Source organism: Mastigoproctus giganteus, chromosome 7 (genome assembly GCF_048544385.1).
Source record: "Mastigoproctus giganteus isolate SK-2022 chromosome 7, ASM4854438v1, whole genome shotgun sequence".
Classification (NCBI taxonomy): domain Eukaryota; kingdom Metazoa; phylum Arthropoda; class Arachnida; order Uropygi; family Thelyphonidae; genus Mastigoproctus; species Mastigoproctus giganteus.
In genome coordinates this window covers 175259060-175281010 of record NC_143581.1, presented here as the reverse complement: position 1 = coordinate 175281010, position 21951 = coordinate 175259060, and the positions used below count along the sequence as shown (strand labels likewise).

General features: G+C 36.9%; 1 protein-coding gene across 1 annotated transcript in view; it reads left to right on the top strand.

The window, feature by feature from the left end:
* Positions 1-21951, top strand: part of Trpm (transient receptor potential cation channel, subfamily M) — a 715965-nt gene that overhangs the window by 54391 nt on the left and 639623 nt on the right. The gene's annotated exons all lie outside the window — the stretch shown is intronic.

The following is a 21951-nucleotide window of genomic DNA, read 5'->3' as shown; positions in this document are numbered from 1 at the left end:
CCATTAAATTTTCTTCAGTTGGCATTCTAAATTATAATTCGTTACATGATATAGTAACTTTTGGCTTGTTCTAAATTATTTTAGGAACGTTTCCTTCTGCAATACTCTTTGTTCCCCCCATCCTTTGTGTTATCTTATGATATATGGTTTCTTTTATTTTCGCTCATTTGGTTTGCCATGCTCCTAGCATTGAATTAATTATTTTATTTTGTATTTTAAGAAAAATGCGGTGGTTCAGGCGTTAATGCTGCCCCGATGTTTGCTGTTTTTATTTTTTAAATTTAATTTTCTTAATTTTCCTAATTTTCTTAACATTACAATTTAACTAATTGTAATGTTAACTAATATATATATATATATATATAATCTTTCCTGTTAATACCTGTGTCCTTCATGTCATTCTCTTCCCGTTGTGTGAAGATACCTACTTAGTTGTACCTTAAACTTATTATTTCTTTATTAAATAAATTTCATTGACAATTTCCATTCATATACAAGAACGGCAGCACAGAAGACCGAACATAAGCATACATAACATGTACTTAGATACATACGTGTATTTTAAAATATACACTTTTTATATTTTGCTGTAAAAGTTTCGCATAAGACTTTTTATACTGTAGTACGACCATCGGGTTTGAAGGGTTTACAATTTATATCACGAATACAATCATTAATCGTATTTAGCAGTCATGCGATCTTGAATCACTGTCCACTCAAAGAGTGTGCGTGTTACTACACTCTCGCTTCTATCCATTCGGCTACTTTAGTCTTACATCTACCAAACTTATTCTTTTAATTTATACAAAACATAGCATATAAGTTCATTAGGCAGTGGTTCTTTTAGAACTGTTTCATCGCATATCCTCTGAAGATCAATGTCCATGTCATTGACAAATCTGAGTATGTTAGCTGGGAATATGTTTCCTAAACGCTGATCATGGAAGGGGCATATTTTCGCCCTTTGCTGGTCTGTAATTTTTCTGTTGGCCTTAGGTTACTTGATGAACGTACAGTATTAATGTCCGGAGCACCAATTCTTCCCGTTATAAGTTTAGTGAAAGTTACGATGTGTTGGGTGGTAATTATAAGCATTCATGGAGTTGTTTCCAAGAGGAAGAGTAGGGCTACCTTGCAGATGGTATGGGGGGATTTCCAGCTATTCGATTAAGGCATCTTAAGATTCTGTACACTAACCTAATGCACTGTTGCAGTTATGCTGATGCCCAAAATTCTGAGGCGTGGAGAGCAACCCAGGTGATGCAACTCTGTACATTATTTTTTTACTAAGTTTATATTACGAAATCCAACCAGTTCTTGTTAAGAAATCCAAAGAGCAGCAAGAGATTTATTTTTTGCTTCCCTAAAATGATACTGGAAGAAGAGGTTTCTTTCCCATACCAAGCCGAGGTCTCTGTGATCGTCACGTTCCTAATTAAGACGCCACTTATAGTAAACGGCAGAGAGGCATTCCTCCTCCTTTTAGTGTAGGTAATCTGTGCTGATTTGGATGGATTTATTTTCAGCCCGATTGACTATAAATAATTGTTGATATCCAGATTTGCTTCATTGCATTCTGGAAGACGGGGTGCTACCTCAGGTTTGTCACAGGTGACAAAAATTTAAGGTCGCCTGCATATGATAATATGCTACGGTTGCTGGCGAAAAGAGGTTCCATCTTTGCAGAAAAAAAGGATAGCAGACAACATTTATCCTTGAGGGACTCTTAAGATGGTATAAAAGCATTAGAATTGTTGATAAGTGACAGTGAGGTGCCTCTATTTTAAGATCATTCATTCTCAGCACCGTGAGAAGATAGCCTATTATTCTGAAGTAATTCTCTTTAATTAATTTTTTAAAGCAGGAACAGAAATTTGACCATATGCAGACTATATCAAGGAAGATTATATCTAGTTGCGCTTTATTATTATGCTCTTTCTACGCAAAAGAGCATTTCAAGAAGATTGGTAATAGTAGAAAGTCTAGGGATGTCCGAGTGGAGGTGTTTAGGCCTATGATGGAAGCGGTGGTTAATTTTCTGTGCAGGAATAGTCTTTTTAAATAGCTTAAGGGAGAAACACCCAATTGAGATAAATTCGAAATCCTTCACCTTTTGGTCTGGCTTTCTTCAAGATAGATTTCACTAAATACTTAATTCCAAATGAGAGGCATGGAGGCTAATCCTAATATTTTGTTATGCAGAGCAAGACATCAACTGTGAAAACGCTGCTGTATATCACGAACACTGGGAATCCATCGGATCCCTACTGTGCATTCTGAATGCACATTAAGGATCTAGACACTCGGAAAGCCGGGGGCTGACAACAGCAAATGTATGGTCTGATGATGGGTACCTTCAAGGGTCCCGAAATGTCACCTTAATATATAGGAATTTAGTTATTAACTGAATAACTATCTTAATATTCACATGGTATAAGAGTAATCTTTACTCAAAGTATAATCCAATGCTACCTTAGTTCACCCGAGCTTTTAGATTATAGCATATATGTAAGAAGAATTACTCTGAATACTTAGGCCAGTGGTGTCAAACTGGCGGGCCGCATCCGGCCCCCGAAGCAATTTTACACGGCCCGCGAATACATTTCAATTATGTATTTGTTGTAAATACAGTGCTTATATTCACTTTCATTTTGTTAAAATAAAATTCCGGCCCGTCAGCTGCTTTCAGATCTTGCATGCAATTTGAGTTTGAGACCACTGACTTAGGCTATGTGCATAACTTAAAAAAAACCAAAAAAAAAACCGAAATTTTCAAAAATTCGGCATACGCTATGTCTCGAGGCCTGTAAGTTATTTTTGGTTGATATTCCTTTACTAACAACGAATGACCGTATTGTATTGGGTGAGATTTATTTCTTTTCTTTCAAAGAACGAACAAAAACAATGGATCTCCTGTCCCAAAGGCACATTTTATTGTTTCCAATTTAAGTGTGCCTTAAGGGTCTTTCGTGATCACTGACTAAAGTGTCTTTTCTGATCATATATCACCTACACTTTTCTTAAAACAGGAAGACGAAGGAACGCAAGTCAATTTTTATGGCTGAAATTTCTGTGGTAATAGCGATATATTAGTGAGGACAAATACGTGATTTGTTTTTTGTTTCTCCATGAAAAAAAAGAAATGAAATTCAAACGTTTCAAGACTTCAGGATTTTAATGTTTTAGTAAATTTACTCCGTAAGAGTTTTCGCAAGTTTTATTCAGTTAAATACAGACCAGGAGGTGAAAAAAAAAAAAAAAAAAAAACCCTCTTCAAAGTGTCTTCTTTATCTTAATGATTACAAGGGCGCTTCGCCCCCTGCTTGCTGCGCTCGCTTTTTTTTGATAATATAAAATGCAATACAGAAGCTTTTGACACTGTGTGTGTCCGTTCCTCAGCTATGAATACATACATATGGATCAAGAATGGGACCCCGTGGTCATGTTAGATAAACAATGCGCGTGCACGAGGTTTATGTAGCATGATCACGCTAAAACAGAAGGTTCAAATTTCTAGGCAAAATGATATATCTCTTTTGGAGATTACCCTGACTTCTAATTTCTCTTTGCACTTAGTAGCTAATGCGCCAATAAAATCAAACCAAACCAATCTCTTTGCACAAGCACATTACAAATATTGCTTCTTCTGCAGCTAAAAAACTTGGTCTTCTAAACAGCTGTTCACTCTATACAAATCGCAAATCCGTCCCACCATTTTATATTGTTCTCACTTCTGGGGCAGTGTCCCCAAAATCTCTCTCTCAGGCTTCTAGATTCCATTCAGAAGAGGGCAGTTAGGTTAATTAATGACTCCTCTCAAACAGAGTCTCTCCACTCTGTCTCATAGACGCACCATTCCTGCTGAATGCCTTTTCTACCGATACTTCAATGGGCACTGTTCTTCTGAATTGGCTTCTATAATTTCCGCTCTCTCTCTCTTTCAAAACAGTCCGAACACGTGCCGCTACTAGCCAACATCCATTTACTGTCCAGCTTCAAACTCACAGAACCAACTTTTCATTTTCCTCATTTATTCATTCAACTGCCGTTTTCTAGAATAACCTTCCTTCATATGTATTTCCTGAAAATTTATAGTCTACAGAAGTTCAAGTTTAACGTCAACAAATATCTTCTTTTGTATTCTCAACCACCAACCAAAGCACGGTACTAGGTACTATAGGTTGTAATACCTCTCGTGTTTGGAGTTTGTGGGGGGTAGTTATTGGAGGATGATTATTCTGGGGGGATAATATTTTTTCTTCTTTTTTTTTTTTTATTATTATTATTTATTTCTTTTATAATATTAAATCATATCTCACGTTATCCTTCCTGACCCACCTCCTTTAACTTTGTATTTCTCAATTAAATTTCCCCCTTAATTTACCTCCCCTCCACGTTAACACCTGACTTGTATACTGCACAGAAGATCACAGATTCTGGGGGAATAATAGTTCGTGTATGTCTCCTCTGGACTGGCTGAGTGTTCAGAATGACTCAATACTACACATGATAAACATATACAAATTTGTTTATTTCACAGTATATACATAAAAGAATGGTATCATACAACATCAATTGGTATAATGTTAATTACTGGCATTATATGTGTGTTAAGATGTAAAATTAATAGCAAATGATATAATATGTCTCTTCGTGTCTTTCTGCTTTTTCTCCTTCTGGTTTAGGTTACATCTCATAACATTATTTTTTTTTTTTTAACAGTTAAACTTCCCAACTGGAATTACCTCAGTGGGCTTAACACCTCTATGGATAGTGTCCTAGATTTATAAATCCCCGCTGTAATCTTTCATTAATTTATCCCTTCCAAAATAATTCAATCTTAATATCTTGTAACGTTTCTAGTACATAGAACACCTTTACATCTTAACTTAGAACATACCAGTCTCAAGTACATGTATCTAAATCTTCCTTGCTTTAACTTATCCTTGAGATGAAGTACATACATCTATGAACCCTTTTCTTCCCTTTATACTAATTAATACCAAATCTACTATCAACTAAATAAACATTTTTCTAAAGTCCTTCTCTTCAAATCTACTATCAACTAAATAAACATTTTTCTAAAGTCCTCTTCAAATCTAGCTTAAAATTATTATCTCGTACTTACATATTAACTTAGGGAATCACTCCTTACACTACCTTTTCTCAGTTCAGGGGCGACTCATCATCGACAGCATAGGGCATCATCAGGCTCCAACTGGAAGTATTCATCGGCAAAGGAACTGCTGCTCTTCTACAGGGATTCTCCTACGTTCAGGAACTCGCTCTTCTTTCCATACGGCTATTAAATAAGTTGCTCCGGCCTGCTTTTTGGGCGTCTGATCAGTTCGACGAAACTGGGAAGCATAATAGGATTATCAGGACTCTTCTTACTGCTTTATTAAGAAGCCTGGCTATGTAGCTCTTCCTTATCGTTCTATGGTGAGGCTTTTCGATCCTTTTTACTCAGCTCCAGCATAGGTGTTTCCATCTTTCAAGGATTATCTCCTTCCTATTTCAACAACTCTTAAACAGCATCTCCCACAACTCATTACTCTGGCCGCTACTTTCTGGCGATTCTCCCGGCACTTCTCGGGATTTCTTTCCAGCCGCACATCACTCAGGCATCTCCACGGGAACTCTCCAAACTTCCACACTGCCAAAACTCACAACTCTCCCAAGCAAAAACTCCCAACTCTCCCAATAAACTCTTCACTTCCCTCTTGCATCTGCCTTTTGTTTCAGCCGCTCATTCTATTTTAATCCAATCGTCGTTCGTTCTCCATCATCTCATTATTCTCATTCGCTCTCTCCCACTTCTTCCGTTTTTTCTTGGCCCTCCCTCTCCTGGGGTAACTTCCTGTTTACGAAATTTTCATCAACTTCGATGAACTACAGGGCGTCTAGAAATTTCTAGATATTTCCTTGTGATCATTCCCGATTCACTTACCGCCATTAGTCCACTCTGTTTCTTCTCTACCGCTCCTTGAAATTAGTAAGTGCTCAAGGAGTCGGTCTGTTTCAAATAGCGGCAGCCATTTCTACATAGTGTATATCGCATCCAGGGTTTTCTTCACCCTCCTAGTTCTTAAAATCTTCCTCTCCACAAGGGGGAGTCGGTTCCCTTGTTCTTTCCTTCCAAAGAGCTGCTCACTTTCTGTTTATGCGACCATGAACTGGCCTTGCGGTGCCCCCTTTGTACTAGTATTCCAGTGCTCCCATTGTCTTGTGTACCGTCCTGCTACCTCCCGTTGTTACGTTAATCCTCCCCTACTTGACTGTATGGTACGGAGCGATCGCAATCTAAGCTTAAAATCATCCTATGTAAATAATATTATTTACTATATACATCTTTTTTTTCTTGTTATGTTATAATATTTATAACATAACATTCGCTAGGATAAGTGTAAGAATTTTGTTCTTACAAGTTTTCATTAAAAAAAAAAAAAAATGTCTTCTCAAGCACTTAGAGCCACCAGTCTTACTACCATGAATTACAACGTGTTTTGAGACGGCCACTATGAATATATGCTACGTAAAAGGAATTTCCCCATGTTAAACAAAAGGTTGTGTTTTACATTTTTCACAATGTATTTTTTTGGTGCAATTCAAAGTCATGGATTAAAGTAGAGATACAAAAGGGTCAATTTTCCCTTAAATCTGCGTACGTTGGTGGCGATAGCTTCAGCACATACAGCAGTGGATGTGTTTAAGCTGTTGTGCAACAATGCGTTCTTTCCTCCAGAAACTCAAGAAGTTGTCGATTACTTTAAAGATACATGGGTTGGGTGTCCCGACAAAGGACAGCGACAACGACCACCACAATTTCCACATGAAATCTAGAACTTATATGATACAGTTTTGCTGGGTTTACCCAAAACGAACAATTCCGTAGAAGGATGGCATAGAGGGTTTGAAGAACAAGTTTCAGCCCATCATCCAAACATATGGAAATTTGTTGAGTGTACAGTATTAAGAAAGAACAAAGCTTAAATGAAGTGCGTTTTTAACAATATTTAAGTGTATGTGGATCGAAAAAATACCATGACTGTACTGAACTAGTGAAAAAAATTGTTGAATTATCATCGGAACAATATTATTGATTATACACTACTCGGAAAAATTGACAGAAAACATAGAAAACGTGGCATAATTCGTGCAGCGGGACAAAATTTGGTTTAGTGGTGTACCATAGTAGGGGTTGCAAGCATTAACAAAAAGGTGACATTACTGAAGTGGGCACAAGATGCTCGAAAATATGGTCAAATGACATCACTACGGCGTCATGTCATGTGACCGAGAGGGCGCTCAGTAAACTCGCTTGATTAGACCGGGGTTCGAGCCCGTCACCACCAAATACGGACGATGCGGAAAGGTCAGGGAATGACTACCGCATATTCGCGGAGCAATATGGCCTTAGTTGCTAATGCCTCTAAAAACCAAACAACAACAACAACAGTAAACTCGCATCCAGTTTGAATAGTACACGAAACGAAAGATTTCATTGTTCGCGCCTACTCGCGATTAAAATTCGCCCGAAATCGCTTGCAGTGTGACGTCAGCCTTAGACAGTTATTTTTCTCACCGTTGTATCCACTTGCTAAACTTTAAGCACGTTTTTATAGTACCTTCAGTTTCCTGTGTCGGGGCGGTAACAGACACCTCATCGGACATTCTGTATTGCCTATCAGCATGAGATGCTGATTATTTACGTCCATATTATTTTCGATTAAATCCAGCCATTATTTTTAGGTAGGGCAATCAGCGTCGAGCAGCTAGATAATAAGTGGAATTCATGTATAGCTAACAACCTCTTAGACGAAATTTAAAACAGTGTCGTTTTTAAATGAAAATTTAAAGGACGCTTTAGGATAATCTGATGTCAATTTTACAGAGCATTTAAAGACAGATTATATCGATTAAATTAGGTTTGAATTCCAAGGGTAGGTACATTGCAAAGATGCTGTGCATATTGCAGTGCACCTACCTTTCCGCGCCTCGTAGCCAGGTGGGAAGGAGCAGCAGTGCATAACACACGCTTCTTGATTAGACCGGGGTTCGATCCCGTCACCACCAAATACGGAGGATGCGGAAAGGTCAGGGAATGACCACCGCATATTCCCGGAGCAATATGGCCTTAGTTGCTAATGCTCCTAAAAAAAAAAAAAAAAAAAAAAAAAACAAACAAAAAATAACCTACCTTTGCAGAATTATTTTGTGGCATCTTTTGCTATGCGCAAAGATGCAGAGCTTCTTAGTAGTGGTAAAATATACCGTATTTTTGAAAAGAAATATAATATGAATTCAGAAAAGTACAAATCAGATCTCAGATTTATATATCAATTTGCTAATGTATTAATTTACCCTCAGAACTTGACCGCAGTGATAGTTTGGTATATTTTGAAATGTTGGCATTGTTTTTGATAGATACGGGGCGTATATATCAACAGTATGTCTAATGCATAATACAGTGCTTCTTAATTTACGCTAGGGTTACGTTTCAGAACGTCTCGCGCAATATAAATTCACGCGTAATGCAAATAACCACCAAAAATGCGATAATAGGTCTATGAGAGTAAAGCCGTGGCCACACAGAACGCTACGCTATATATTCTACGTATTCTTTGTACGCTATGTTTGCTACTTTTGCTACACCAAGTAGCCACACTGGCTACGATTCGTACGAGACTTCAGCAGAGAAAAAGAACTAAATTTCTTTTTCTGTCGTCATCAGTCTTGTACAAGATGTTGATGGGTAGGTTGCCCTGGGAAAGTGATGACATTGACGATGCGGTTTTGTTGTTATATGCATTGAGTAATAAACGTGAAAGTGGGTACACGAAGTTAACATGAAAAGACAGTTTGGTGAATTTCATCATCTGATGAAACAGTTAGAAGTTAAATTCAAAGAATATTTTCGAATGAGTACTAAACCACTTTGCTTATTGGAGGCTTGAAGTGGTGAAACCCACGTTTAGTCTCTAGAGCAAAGTTTCCGGCATCCCCCTTCCCCCATACGTCTCCTTCAACCCATGCACGGTACTAAGTACTATAGGTTTTGATACCTTTCGTGTTTGGGGTTTTCATAAAAAAAAAAAAAAAAAAAAAGAACCAGTTTGAGCAACTTTTATCACTCATCAAGGATGACATTGAAAAGAAGAAACTGAACTACAGGGAAAGCATTTCAGCAGAGGAACGATTAGCTGTTTGTTTAAGGTAAAAAAGACATCTTTTATTTGTGATTTTTGTTTATTGTGAATCATTGTCCAAAAATGACACATACAGGTTACTATAATTGATGAAAGTAAGCTGCACTGTCAATGAGTCCTGCATTTCCCTACGTCCTGTTTGAAGTATCTTCTTGCGCCTGATTTTGACCATAAGTTGATGGCTAGAACGGCGTAGCGGGTAAAGGTGTTGTTCTTAGACTATAACCAGATATTTGACAGCTACTGTAGGATGCAGAACTTGTAAACTACTCATGGTCCAGGCACTCCGTTTCTGCATTTAAAGCTGCCTTCATAACTTCCGCCTTTACTTTCAGTTGTAAATAGCGGGGGAGGCGCTTAGTGCTTTCACATGCACTTGCAAAGAAGAAATTAAGCTCTCCTGCCCGTTTTTTAAACTTATTTTTGTCATGAAGGAATGTCAGTATCTTGTCAACATTGCCTTCCTTGTCGCCTATCTAAAATTTATTGAAATCTTTCCTGCACTTTTTTACCTCCCCTTTCTATGTTGATTGGCATCTCTGATCCTGTTTGTTCTCCTTCCTCCTCAGTTTCATTATCTCCACTATCGGTCCCGAGCTGTCCTCGTTCTGACTGTGATCACCAACGTCGACATTGGATTGAGTCCTGTGCAAGAAAAAAGAAAAAATATTCATGTGATACTTTGAAAAATAGAAGCATATACAAATCTTGAGATTACGCTTACTTTCGTGCAGTTAAGTCAGACAGAAGGAAAGACATCAGTTCTTCGTATTTGCAAGGTTTCATTTTCTTCGCAGCGTCACCACTTTTTGTCTTTCTCCTTAGCATAGCTTGCTTGTGGGAGTCTTGCAGTTTCTTCCATTCACCTTTCAGTTCCTCTACTGCAAGAAAAATAGTAATATGTATTATAACACATGGCCTACCCTAATCTGAAAACTTTATAATAGCATGTTGTTATAATTATTATTTCAATTTACGTTTTATAATTATTATTTCAGGTTCTTAGCAACTGGGAATTCGTTTCGATCTTTGGCTTTCACCTACCGCATGGGTAGGTCTACAATCAGTGGAATTGTCGAAGAGGTCTGTGAAGCCCTTTGGGAAAACCTTCAGCCCATACTAATGCCTGAACCGAATGAGGAAATTTGGAGAGCATCGGAAAAAAATTTCAAGTAAAAGTGGAACTTTCCTCACTGGGTTGCAACGATCGATGGCAAACACGTTCGTATTAAGGCACCTACACAAAGAGGGTCAAATTTTTCAATTTCAAAAAATATCACTCTGTTGTTCTGCTGGCATTGGTTGATGCTAATAAAAGATTCATTACTGTAGATGTAGGGCAGTATGGGAGAGTTAGTGATGGAAACGTGTTTGCCAACGCGTTTAGCAAGACAAAACATTGGCTTGCCTCCAGATGAGAACTTAGGGGCATCCTTTTACCATACATCATAGTTGGAGACGAAGCATTTCCCCTTAACAAAATACCTCATGAGGCCTTGTCCCAGAAGCGGTCGAAGACTCAGCGAGGCAGAAAGAATTTTCAATTACAGGCTTTCAAGAAGCAGGAATACGGTATAAAACGCTTTTGGCATTCTTGCTAACACTTGGAGGATATATCATCGTTCATTCGAATGCCGTGTCCAGCTTTCTGATAAAGTAATCCTAGGTACTGTTGTTCTGCACAATTATACACGCGAATCACAAACCAAGACCAATGCTGCACTTGGAGAAGAACACACTAACCCTTTAGTACCAATGCACGTGGCTGCTGCAACAAATTCAACAAGAGAAGCTCTAGATGTCCGAAATTCATTCATGGAATATTTTGTCTGATGAAGGCCGCGTTGAGTGGCAACAGAGAGTAGTGAATCGTGTGGCTTAGAAAAAATACTTCTATATACTTACTTTTATAATAAATATCTACCTACTAAATTCAGTTCTTGCGTTTTGCAATAATAAATAAAATTAGAAATGTATTTACCTGTTTTTTTCAATTCTCCAGAAATTCTGTTCCAGAAATGCTCTTCCAGGCATTATCCCGTATGGTCTGGTTCCGGTATTCTTCTATGGATTTATTCCAGAGGCATGGGTACTTCCCTAGCTCTTCAATTAAATGCTCCAGGAACGTCATATTCAATTAAATATACACAGTAATATCTCTGAACTGGCACAGGTTGGGTACTGCCGGCTGCATGCGGGTCTACTGCGCATGCCCGTCGTCAGCGACGCTTAAAAATATAGCCACAAATCAAACAATACGGCGACGTAGCTGGATAGCGAACATAGCGTATGCAGTTCTGTGTGGCCCCTTCCGTTGTCTATGGCGGAGATGGGGGAAACCCCTGGTGCCGTCTGACACTAAATACACCTTACGTTGTCTATAAAGGGAACTATTTTTCCCACCCCACGCATAGCGTACGTAGCGCTCTGTGTAGCCCCAGCTTAACTCTCGCATCTAGCTCAGTTACCCCTACCGGCACTTACCATTCGTTTTCTTTGGCTGGAAGATTGGGTACTCTTAAAGAAAATGATGAGTAACCAAAGGGATTCATTCATCTTTATTGATTTACTTATTAATATATTTTTTTTTACAGTAAGAAAAATATGTTCACTGTAACCAACGTAACATATATAATACAACACAAACAACAATTGAGGGAGAGAGATTAGGATGGAGGATAGTCTTAGGCAGATTGATGAGAGGGATCGTCATGGTCAGATTCCGTTCCTTCGGATTCTGACCAGATAGGTGGGGGTGTTACACTAACCCCGGAGGTAGAGGGTTGACTTGACTGTTTCCTTGAGCGCTTGAAAAAGGAATTTAGAGTTATTTCCTTTGCACGTTGCCTCTTCTCACGCAACAACTCATAGTAGCAACTAAGTTCTAGCGTTACTTTACGTTGTACTTTAGAGTTTCGTTCGAGATTAGGGTTCCCATCAGCTAACAGATTTAGGCCTTCATCTATAATATTTAATGCTTTCGATATTCCTTTCGCTGTCAGGCTCCATTCTTCTTTAACCTCTGGGCTTTTGCTCGCTGCTGCCTCCTCTTGAATGCGATGCTGCTCCAGTGCAAACAGATCTTCATTTGACAATTCTTGATGATGCAAATCAATTAAATCATCGACATCAGCGAGTTTCACGCATTTGTCTATAGTTTGTGCATAATATAGTTTGTTCAGCGAGCCTTTGAAGGAGTTGCTAAGATGAACTTTGAATATAGTTATGTGGAACTTCATGTCATGTAACATCAATGAATTTAAAATTATCTTTTATATTGACGGCTTCGCTAATATTGCATATTGCCGCACACCCATCTCTTCGCGGTCGGTCTTGTCGATTAGATCAGCCAGAATGCGCTTTAAATGCTGAACCTTAAAAGATTTAATCGCATGTTGGTCCATAGGCTGGAGTACTGAGGTTGTATTTGCTGAAAAAAAAAAAAAAAAACCAATACTGATATTGGAACAGACATCAACAATACTGGGTGGTGACTTGTGGTTATTATCAAGAATAAGTAAGTTGAACGGAATTCTTTCTGCCTTGCAATACACTTCCAATTCTGGTCCAAGGTAACTTCAGAAAATAACAGCAGTCATCCACCCTTTAGGATTTGAGTACCATTACACGGTCATGTACGACCTTTCGTAACCTTTAAGGGCACAAGGGTTTTGATAGTGGTAAATGCACACAGGTTTTAGTTTACGACCCTCTATATTGGCACCAAACAGAAGTGTTAGCGGATCTTTCGCCGCCTTAAAGCCAAGCGCAGTCTTTTCAGCAATGGAAATATAAGTGCGATCAGGTATTTTTTTCCCTCTAATATAAACCTGTTTCTTCGAGGTTGAATATCTGTTCTGGTACATATACTCTCCTTCTCGTGCCGCTTTCCTTAAATATGGTTGCCGCGCGTTATTTTAAATTTGTGTAATTTAAACACGCGTAAAATAAGAAGTCACTGTACTTAGACTTACAAGCCAGTTAAACGAATTTCCTTTGTGTTAATAGGAGCATAGAAAATGGTTGCACATACTTTTATCTATTATCTTTGCACACGGATTACCGAACTCGTTTAACAGTATCGGTTCATGACAAAGTGCAGATTTAATTAAAAACGTCCACTGGCAATGTGTTATTTTTTCAGCATTTTCTGTAAATGCAATTATGTAGAGTTATTTACTGACTTTTAGCGCATCAGAAATGCGAGCGTAACTTAAAAGATATAATGCACTTCTTTCCCTAAAGGTTTCATTCTCACTAATCCTACAATTACTGAGAGAGTACTAACTCTTGTAACTAATTTTGTGCCTCCTTTATTTTAGGCCAGTGCCGTGTTTCGTTAGCGTTATGGTATGACCAGGAGAACATTATAATTACAAGATTCACTGTCACAACAAATGCCAGCTAATGGGAGATAAGATTAGCCTATTTAGTGACTCTTGTTAGCGTAATATAGCTACTAAGACTGTTTACGGTGGCACTTATTTGTTGATTATGAGAGCAGTCCAAGTAAGCCTACAGTGAAATCACCGCCGGTTCTTTGGAAAATCAAATAAACTGATCCGAACGTAGCTGAAACAAGAAGTATCTGTATATAATACGGTGTGTATGGACAAAATTAATTACTAATTGATAATTAAAAGTATATAAAAGTAATTGTTTTTACTCCCGATGTAGCCGAGTGGTCAGAGCATAAGTGTAGTAGTACATGCTCTTTTAATGGACCGTGGTTCAAAATCGCGTGACTGCTAAATATGGTTAACGATTGTATTGATGATTTATTGTCGTTCCGGAGTACAAAGAGAATTTTTTTTAAACAACGCAGAATCTTGTAAATTGTAACGCGAAACGCTGAGAAATTGAAATTCGAAATATCTCTCTATTTGAGTGGCACTTTTGCCGATTTCAGTAAAGCTAGGCTAGACGGCAGGTTGTACTGGATTTAAAAATATCCATTAAAGCAGTTAAAATATTACCAGTACTATTTAAAACGAGTGCTTTTATCTATTAAAAATTTTTCGTGTGCTGCTTCCATCGATATCAACACTTCAGAAACAACTGCTTATCCTTGAACTCGCAAAAAATCTTGCAAATATCTAAATCCGTTGTAATGAACGAAAAACCGTATAAAAGTATTTTGCATTTATTGAGTTACAAAGGATAGATTGGAGAGTGTTATTAACTGTGGCAAGTATTAAACATCAGAATGCTTGGGCTAAGCAGATGAATCTCGAAGACTTTTGGCGGTCGATATCTTTTACTGACCAGTTGTACAGTATTTCCAAAATTTTCCTCTAGTTGGCGCACATGGTTCTGGAGAAAGTCAAAAATAGCATGGTAACCTGCTCATATGCTACCATGCGTTTCAGGATGGTGATGATTCAATATGGTACGGTGGTTAAGGTGAGCATATTTCCATTTACGGGTGACTTAAGTCTGCTAGGTATATTCGGATCACTGGAGAGGTCCCCGTGCCGTTATCTAACAGGGCGGCTCGAATTTTACAGATAGGATCTACTGGCTGCAAGAAGATGATAATTAAACTGCATTGTTTTGAAGACCTGAATATGGAAGACGGCTAATCGCACAGCTGAAATTTAGAATGAACAATAGTTAGGTAATGCGGAACAGAATGACCAGGAAAGTGTCATCAGGGAGAAAAGGATGTTGCGCATAGTGAAGGAGTGAACAAGTGCATAGCAGATTTATTCAGATCGCAAACGAGACCCATATAAGATGTTAATGTTTGTCAAATTGTTTAATGTGATGTCAAAATAGGTGTGATTCGTGGAACCATGTTGTTTAATTGCCGTTCGTAACTTGTGTAATATTTCCATTATTTCTTGTTATGGTGCCTTCTCCGTCTGATAGTTTCATCGTTCTCCTGCATTATTCATCAGATGCTTCCACAACCAAATATCTTATGGACAGGGAAGAGCGAGGTTTAGTGTTAGCTTTACCAGTTTCATATATATTTTGCTATTGTAGAAGGACTTCACGTTAAGCCCGAAACGTATGTCTTTTAAATTAAATCCTAGCGTTCAGCCAAGAACGCAATGAGGTGCTTTTCAATTAATTTCCACCTACATTAAAAACATGACTAAAATTGACTAAATAATAAGTTTTTGCTAATTTTAAATTCCATATCAATAAATTTTTACATATTTTCGGTACTTCCAAACTGGTGTATTTTTCAAAACCTCCTATTCCATAAATTAGAATTTGTTAAAGATTGTAGCCCTTTTTATTTTGGGTATTCACAAGTAGTTATATACATATTTAATCTTTCAATAATATAATTTCTTCACTCCGAATTTGTGATCAGTTAAAATTTTGCGAGCCCCTAAGATAACCAATTTTTCTTCATTGCGTAATTTAAAGAATTTCGATCGTCTAATGCACGTAACTCATGGCCTCAATTATGCAATTTCCCGGACATTCAGTTCTTAATAATTGCTTATTGAATATGCCAAGCACACTATACACAACATGGGAGTACCCTTCATTTAATGGCGATTCAAAAAAAAAAAAATAAATAAAAATAAATAAATAATTTTCTGCGGCTTTTCTTCCTCAAGAATCAATACTTTCAATAATTGGAAAATTTTTAATACTCGATCCATCGTTTGGTATAAACTTAACCAGCTAGTTTTTGAATGTGTCAATAACTATTATGTGTTATATCATGTAAAGAACAAAATTTACAATTTTCGACCACCTAGTAATGAAAATAACATCGCATCCTTGAGCTAGATTAATAGATAAATAGAAACTGCAAGGCAGATGTTTCCAGCACATAACGCATGTAGATAGAACAGAAGGAAGGGAAATATATGCATAGCTGCCATCATTCTCACTACGATTACCATGTCTTTATAAAATCGTATTTGGTAAATCTAGTATCAGATTGAAAATGAATTCGTGCAAATGGAGATGATAAAAACCGGATATGTTTTAAAATTTCAGAAAATAGGGTCATTTATTCGAAAGTTTCTTTTCGGGACAGGATAAAATATTGAAAAATAACGGAATTTCTGGTCATTCTGCGATAACTAAAAATGTATCAGATAAAACATACGTCAGTGTACAAGAGTGGAGCCGAATATACGAGGTATGGCTATTCAATAACGATGTGTTGTGGCTGCGCGCGCAGCCACAACACATCAAGAAACAAAGAAAACTATGAAACAAAGACACAGGCAGTTGACCTCGACTCTTTCCATAGTTGTCTGCCAAGTTACGTTCTAACATCCATTCGCTTTGCAGTGAGGCAGGTTTTCATTACCTAGTACCTTTGCAGTTTGCCGGAAATATGACAGGCAAAAGAATCAAACAACGAATCAACCTAAACTTTGAACAAAACTAAAGAAAATACCAACTGGAAGTTATGAGTTGTTACGTTAAGTTTATGGGAAAGATACTGTGTCAAGGGCTCTCATGTTTGAATGGCATAAAATACTTAGAAGGAAGAGAGAAAGTGGAAGACGATGAACGACCAGGCCATACGGTATCCATGATAACTTATGAAAATGTGGACCGAGTAAGGATATTGGTTAGAAGTGATCGTCCTTGAAACTTCAGAATGGACAAAGACCTCAGAATGGACAAAGAAACAGTTAGGCAAATTTTAACTGAAAATTTAGGCATGTGTCCCAAGATGGTGCCAAAAGTTTTGAATGAAGATCAAATAATGAGAAGACTAAGGTTGTGAATATATTAAAAAGAAAAAAAAAAAAAAATGGAGAAGATCCAGAATTCCCGAGTACTGTAATTACTGGAACACATCAGTACCATTCATTCAACTTTTTGTGATGTTCACTTATTTGCTCCTGGATTTTAATAAAAGTTAAAATAGAAAATGTGTTTCACGTAACTTCTGTGATTAATAAAATAAATAAATGGTAATAATTCATTATTTATATATTTAGTCGGTTGATAACAAAAAATCTAGCTCATTAAAAAGTAACAACTTTCCTATGAGTACTATTTAAATCGAGAATTTTAGTTATCTGCGTATCAGCCGATTCTTTTTTGCCAATCAGTGCAAAAAACTGGCCAGTGTTTCAGTTACAGTATATGAATAACTTAAGTCGATCTCAAATTAAAACTTAGTACATTACTAGAAGAATCGGTGCTCCCAACCTCCAGTTCATCAACAAAAACATTGTACACTTACTTCAAGTTTGTGTTTAATTAAATTAATAAACTTAATAAATAAACTTAAATTATTTATTAAATTACTTAAAAATGAACATCATATAAATATTACAATATACGAGTATGTTCCGTATTCCTAACGATAAGAAAAACACAGTACAATAAAATTAACAAAATGCAAAATTTTTCGAAAATTGCGCTTTTCGTGTTTTTTTAGAAGCAAACATTCATATTTTATCTACATAAATTTCATCTAATATTTCGTGCGTGCTGGACCTAGACGTCCGTGGCAGCTGCCGCGTACTTCTAGTCTAGCGCGCTCCTGTCATGCTCGTGTGCAGTGCACACAGCACACGCACGCCTTGGATATCCCTTCGTTGTGACTGAAAATTTAAAGAAATTCGCAGGTCAACTGGATAGTTACCTGAGTGAGGAGGGAAGCGTATTTGTATTGTATTTTCTTATATATCTTTTTTTTGCTTGTGCAGTGAAAGCCTGTGGCTTCCTTTCCCTGTACGACTAATGCTAATTGTAACCCTCCCCTTAGCATGTTATGTAAACAGGATAAATTCTGTAACTTTGTGCTGCTTGTAAATAGCTTCTTGACGCATGAAGCTTACAGTTTACAATTCAGTTTTGAATAAATATGTAAGACTTCTGAACATTGAATATACAAGGAAGAAGAAGAAATAACTTTTAAAAATTTGAAGGATGCACTGCTGTCTTTTTTATTTTTTTACGTGTTTGTAGACAGGACTAAGAATTTAGTTCAGGTCATCATGTGAGCTTCCAGTACTGTACTTTCTGTAGCACAGAAAACATAATTGCTTCTTTACTACTACAGCCATTCCATTTCCTTTGTTAAAGTACGTACGGAGACTTTACTTTTAATGGTGTAGTCATCGCATGCTCCCATACCAGGGGAACCTGAAGGGGTTACCTTGTAGCCACGGGTTTAACGAGGTACTTCGCCTTATTTTTAGAATTCTGGGTGTGGGAAGGAAGTTGTTAGAAATTGCCAAAGTGAAGATGGTGAAACTTTTTTCAGACGTGAATATCTATCAGAAAGGCGTGTTACTTTTGTGACGTGACAAGTTTATATACAGTATTTAATTTATTGATTTAATTTATCGAGTGTTTCTTGAGTCTGTAGTAGAGAACTACTCAGACTTTCCTGTGGTTGACTCTGCAAATTCTGAAATTTTACTATTTAACTTCACTTCATTAAAGTATACTGTACTTTATACTGTATTTGTTGTACAAGTTTGTATTAGATTTAATTGACCACTGCGTATGAATATTCATAAAATAATAATAAAAAAAATAATAAAATTTGAACAGCTACAAAACTTATGTACAGCAGCCGATCCTGCTATAACGCGCAACATACGTTCTGAGAAGAACAAGTTGTCTTCGTGGTAGCACAGTTGGTAGGAGCGCCGTCCTCCCCACACCAGGTGGTCAAGATCTGAGTTCGAATCCCATTTTTATGGGTCTTTTTATGGGTATTTTTCACAACGTGGCTGAGTTAGTGGGCCTCAGGCGAGGGTAGCATGGTTTTTTTTCCCGGAAACTCCGGTTTTTCGTTTAGCAAAAGAGAAAATCGACTTCAGAACACATGCAATTTTTACAGACAATATACACGGAGCAACACGGCCTTAGTCGCTGACGCTCCTAAAACCCAAAAAACAAGAACAAGTTAGTTATTATACGCAGTGCATTGTATTTCAGGAGTGTTAGATTTTTTTCGTTTTCTGTGATTAATAGAAGTGAAACGTAAATTTCAACAAAAAACAAAAACTTGTAGAAAAGTGAGCCAAGTTCTTTAGCAAGCCTTGCAAAAACCTCCACCATAAAAAAGGTGTTGAGATCAAACAGTGATGCGAAGTTCATCATAACCTAAGCCATGAAAAGCATTGATATCAAAACGTTGTGCCAAGTTCGTTATACGCTCAGCCATGAAAATCATTGAGATGATAAAGATGATAAAGTTATGCCAAGGTGCTATTGGCTAACCACATTAAAAGTTTGTCGTACAATTGCCAGATTCACCACCTTACGAACCTGGAATGAACTGCAATTTAGATAATGTAGTGAATTTTTCAAGTGCGATGAACTTTTAATCTGGTTAGCTAATAGCAAATTTGGCGTAACTTTTTGATCTCAATGATGTTCATGGCTGAGGTTATGAGGAACTTGGTATCACTGTTTGATCTCAAACTTTTTCACAGTGAAGGTTTTTTTGCAAAGCTTGCGAAAGAACTTGGCTCACTTCTTTTATAAGTTTTTGTTTTTTGTTCAGATCTTTTTGCAGAGTTATTAAACTTTCGACACACGTTACATTATATTGGAAAATAACAATAACAATTAGCTGGATATCATTTCTTCGCTGAGTCGTGCAAACAAATGATCCACGTTTAAACAATAGCAGGTACACGCTGGGTCACGTACAGCAAATAATTGTGTGCAGTGTAACTGCCATTGTTTAGGTTTACCATTGTTTAAATTCTGAGATTATTTAAACGTGCTGGACGGATCGTTTGTATTAATTAAAAACTATTACTCATGCTGTTATTTTAACACACCAGTCTCTAGATGATTTGTCATGGTTTAATTAATTTTTCTATTAACAAGAAAAACTCTCCTATAACTGTACCAAATTTCAAGTCTGTAACTTAATCAGAAATATGTTAAAATATTGATGAGTGAGTGAGTCAGACAGCAAAAACTGCCATGTTTGAGACTTTACAGAAGGACAGTGTTTCATCCCAGAGAAATTAAATTTGGTATATTTTGTCGTAAGACTCCAGTCCTTCAGAAATCCAAGATTTTAATCATCTGGGCCTTTTCGTCTAAGGAGACACAGAGGTGTGAAAACAGGTATTTGTTGGTTCGAATAAAAGGTGTTTAAATAATTAATAAAAGTTCTTAACAAGCTTATTAATTACTAAAATTATAACTTATTTTTCATCAAGCTCTATAGTTTTACCTTCTCCGAAGTTAGCCTGTTAGTTTAATTACAACTGTATAATATTTATTACTGTCCTCCCTTATACTCTATAACACGTTCGCGTATATCTATAACACGTTTGCGAGTGTTACATAACATTACACTTGGATCATGCACGGATGTCTAAAGCTAACAATACTGCATTCAAACTACATTTAATGAATTTCTTTTTTAAAGCCAAATTGCATGATTTGCAAATTTGGAGTAGCTCTGCAAATATTTTTAAAAGGCTCAAATATAAAATTTCATGAAAATCTGTTCATTGAGAGTCAGGTTGTTACATGCGGACGGACGGACATGGGGAAGACAATAGGCGTATATGCACATGTATATGTATATATTTTTTCATTATTTTACATATTACGCTATGATTTTAACAAATAATAAATAAAATATATAGTTATTAAATATAAAATTTTAACATACAACATAATATAACATACGCGAGCAACATCGTTTCATTTTTCAGTCAGAGGAGAAAGGTGGGGAGGGGGAATCGTCTTGTATTAGGCCGATTTTCTAAAAGAATGATTTAGAAAGGAATAAAAGTTAGGTATTTTGCCTAGTTTGCTTTTTTGCTCTCTTCTAAATTAAATTCGTAACCGCTCATTTTCGTGGGCGTCAGTGTCAAATAAATATGCGCGTTGTAAGTACGCGTGTTGTATCAGGATGTACTGTAAGATGCTTTGTACTTCAGACAAAAGCGATCTCTGGCCTATCAGCGCCCTGTGCGATATTTTTTTTGTGCGCCCTCTTCGACTTGAAATTTACAGCAAATCAGTGAATTTACGGGGCATTTTGTGCCCATTAAAATTTTTGGCGCTCTATTCGGGGAAACCGCTCGATCGTGCCGGCCTTGACTTCAGAGCCCAGCCAAAGATAGCCTGTTAGAGAAAACCCGCAAAGTCAACTAAGGCCTAGAGGTGTCAGTACAAGGTTAATTACGTGTATTCTACGGTGGTTTTGCGAGATGAAAATCACGTTTCCGGTAGAGAGAGAAAAAAAAAAAAACTACGCATCATTTGTGAATCGTAGTCAAACATATTATCATCGTAGGTGGAGCAAACCTCAGATTTTAGATTTTATAATATTTATTTTTTCCACTATATATTCTCCATATCTTCACTATATTTTCATTCTGTATATATATATTTTATAAAAATATATATACAGAGTGATTCAGAAGCTCGGAAATCGATATTCATTATGCATTTGTGGGACTGTTTTTAATATTTTATATGCAGTGTCTCATTACGTATAATGTAATGCAATATCTTTGCATACATTATAATCCCTAGCCTTCTGACTGTGAAGGGCTTGTACAACAGTAGTGTTAATTTTTCTCGTTGTAAAATCAGTATTTATTTATAATGAGCGTTTTGTGAAAATGAGAAACATAGTTTAAAACTTGCGCAAGAATTTGAAGTCGAAGTATTTTGTAATACTGAAAAGTATTCATAAAAGAAAAAAATTCTGGGACGTATCCTAGGAATCAAAATATGTCTGATTCTAAACGGTTACGGAATATCGCTTTTCAAATTAAAAATAAAAGCTATGGGGTTTTGAATGATTAAC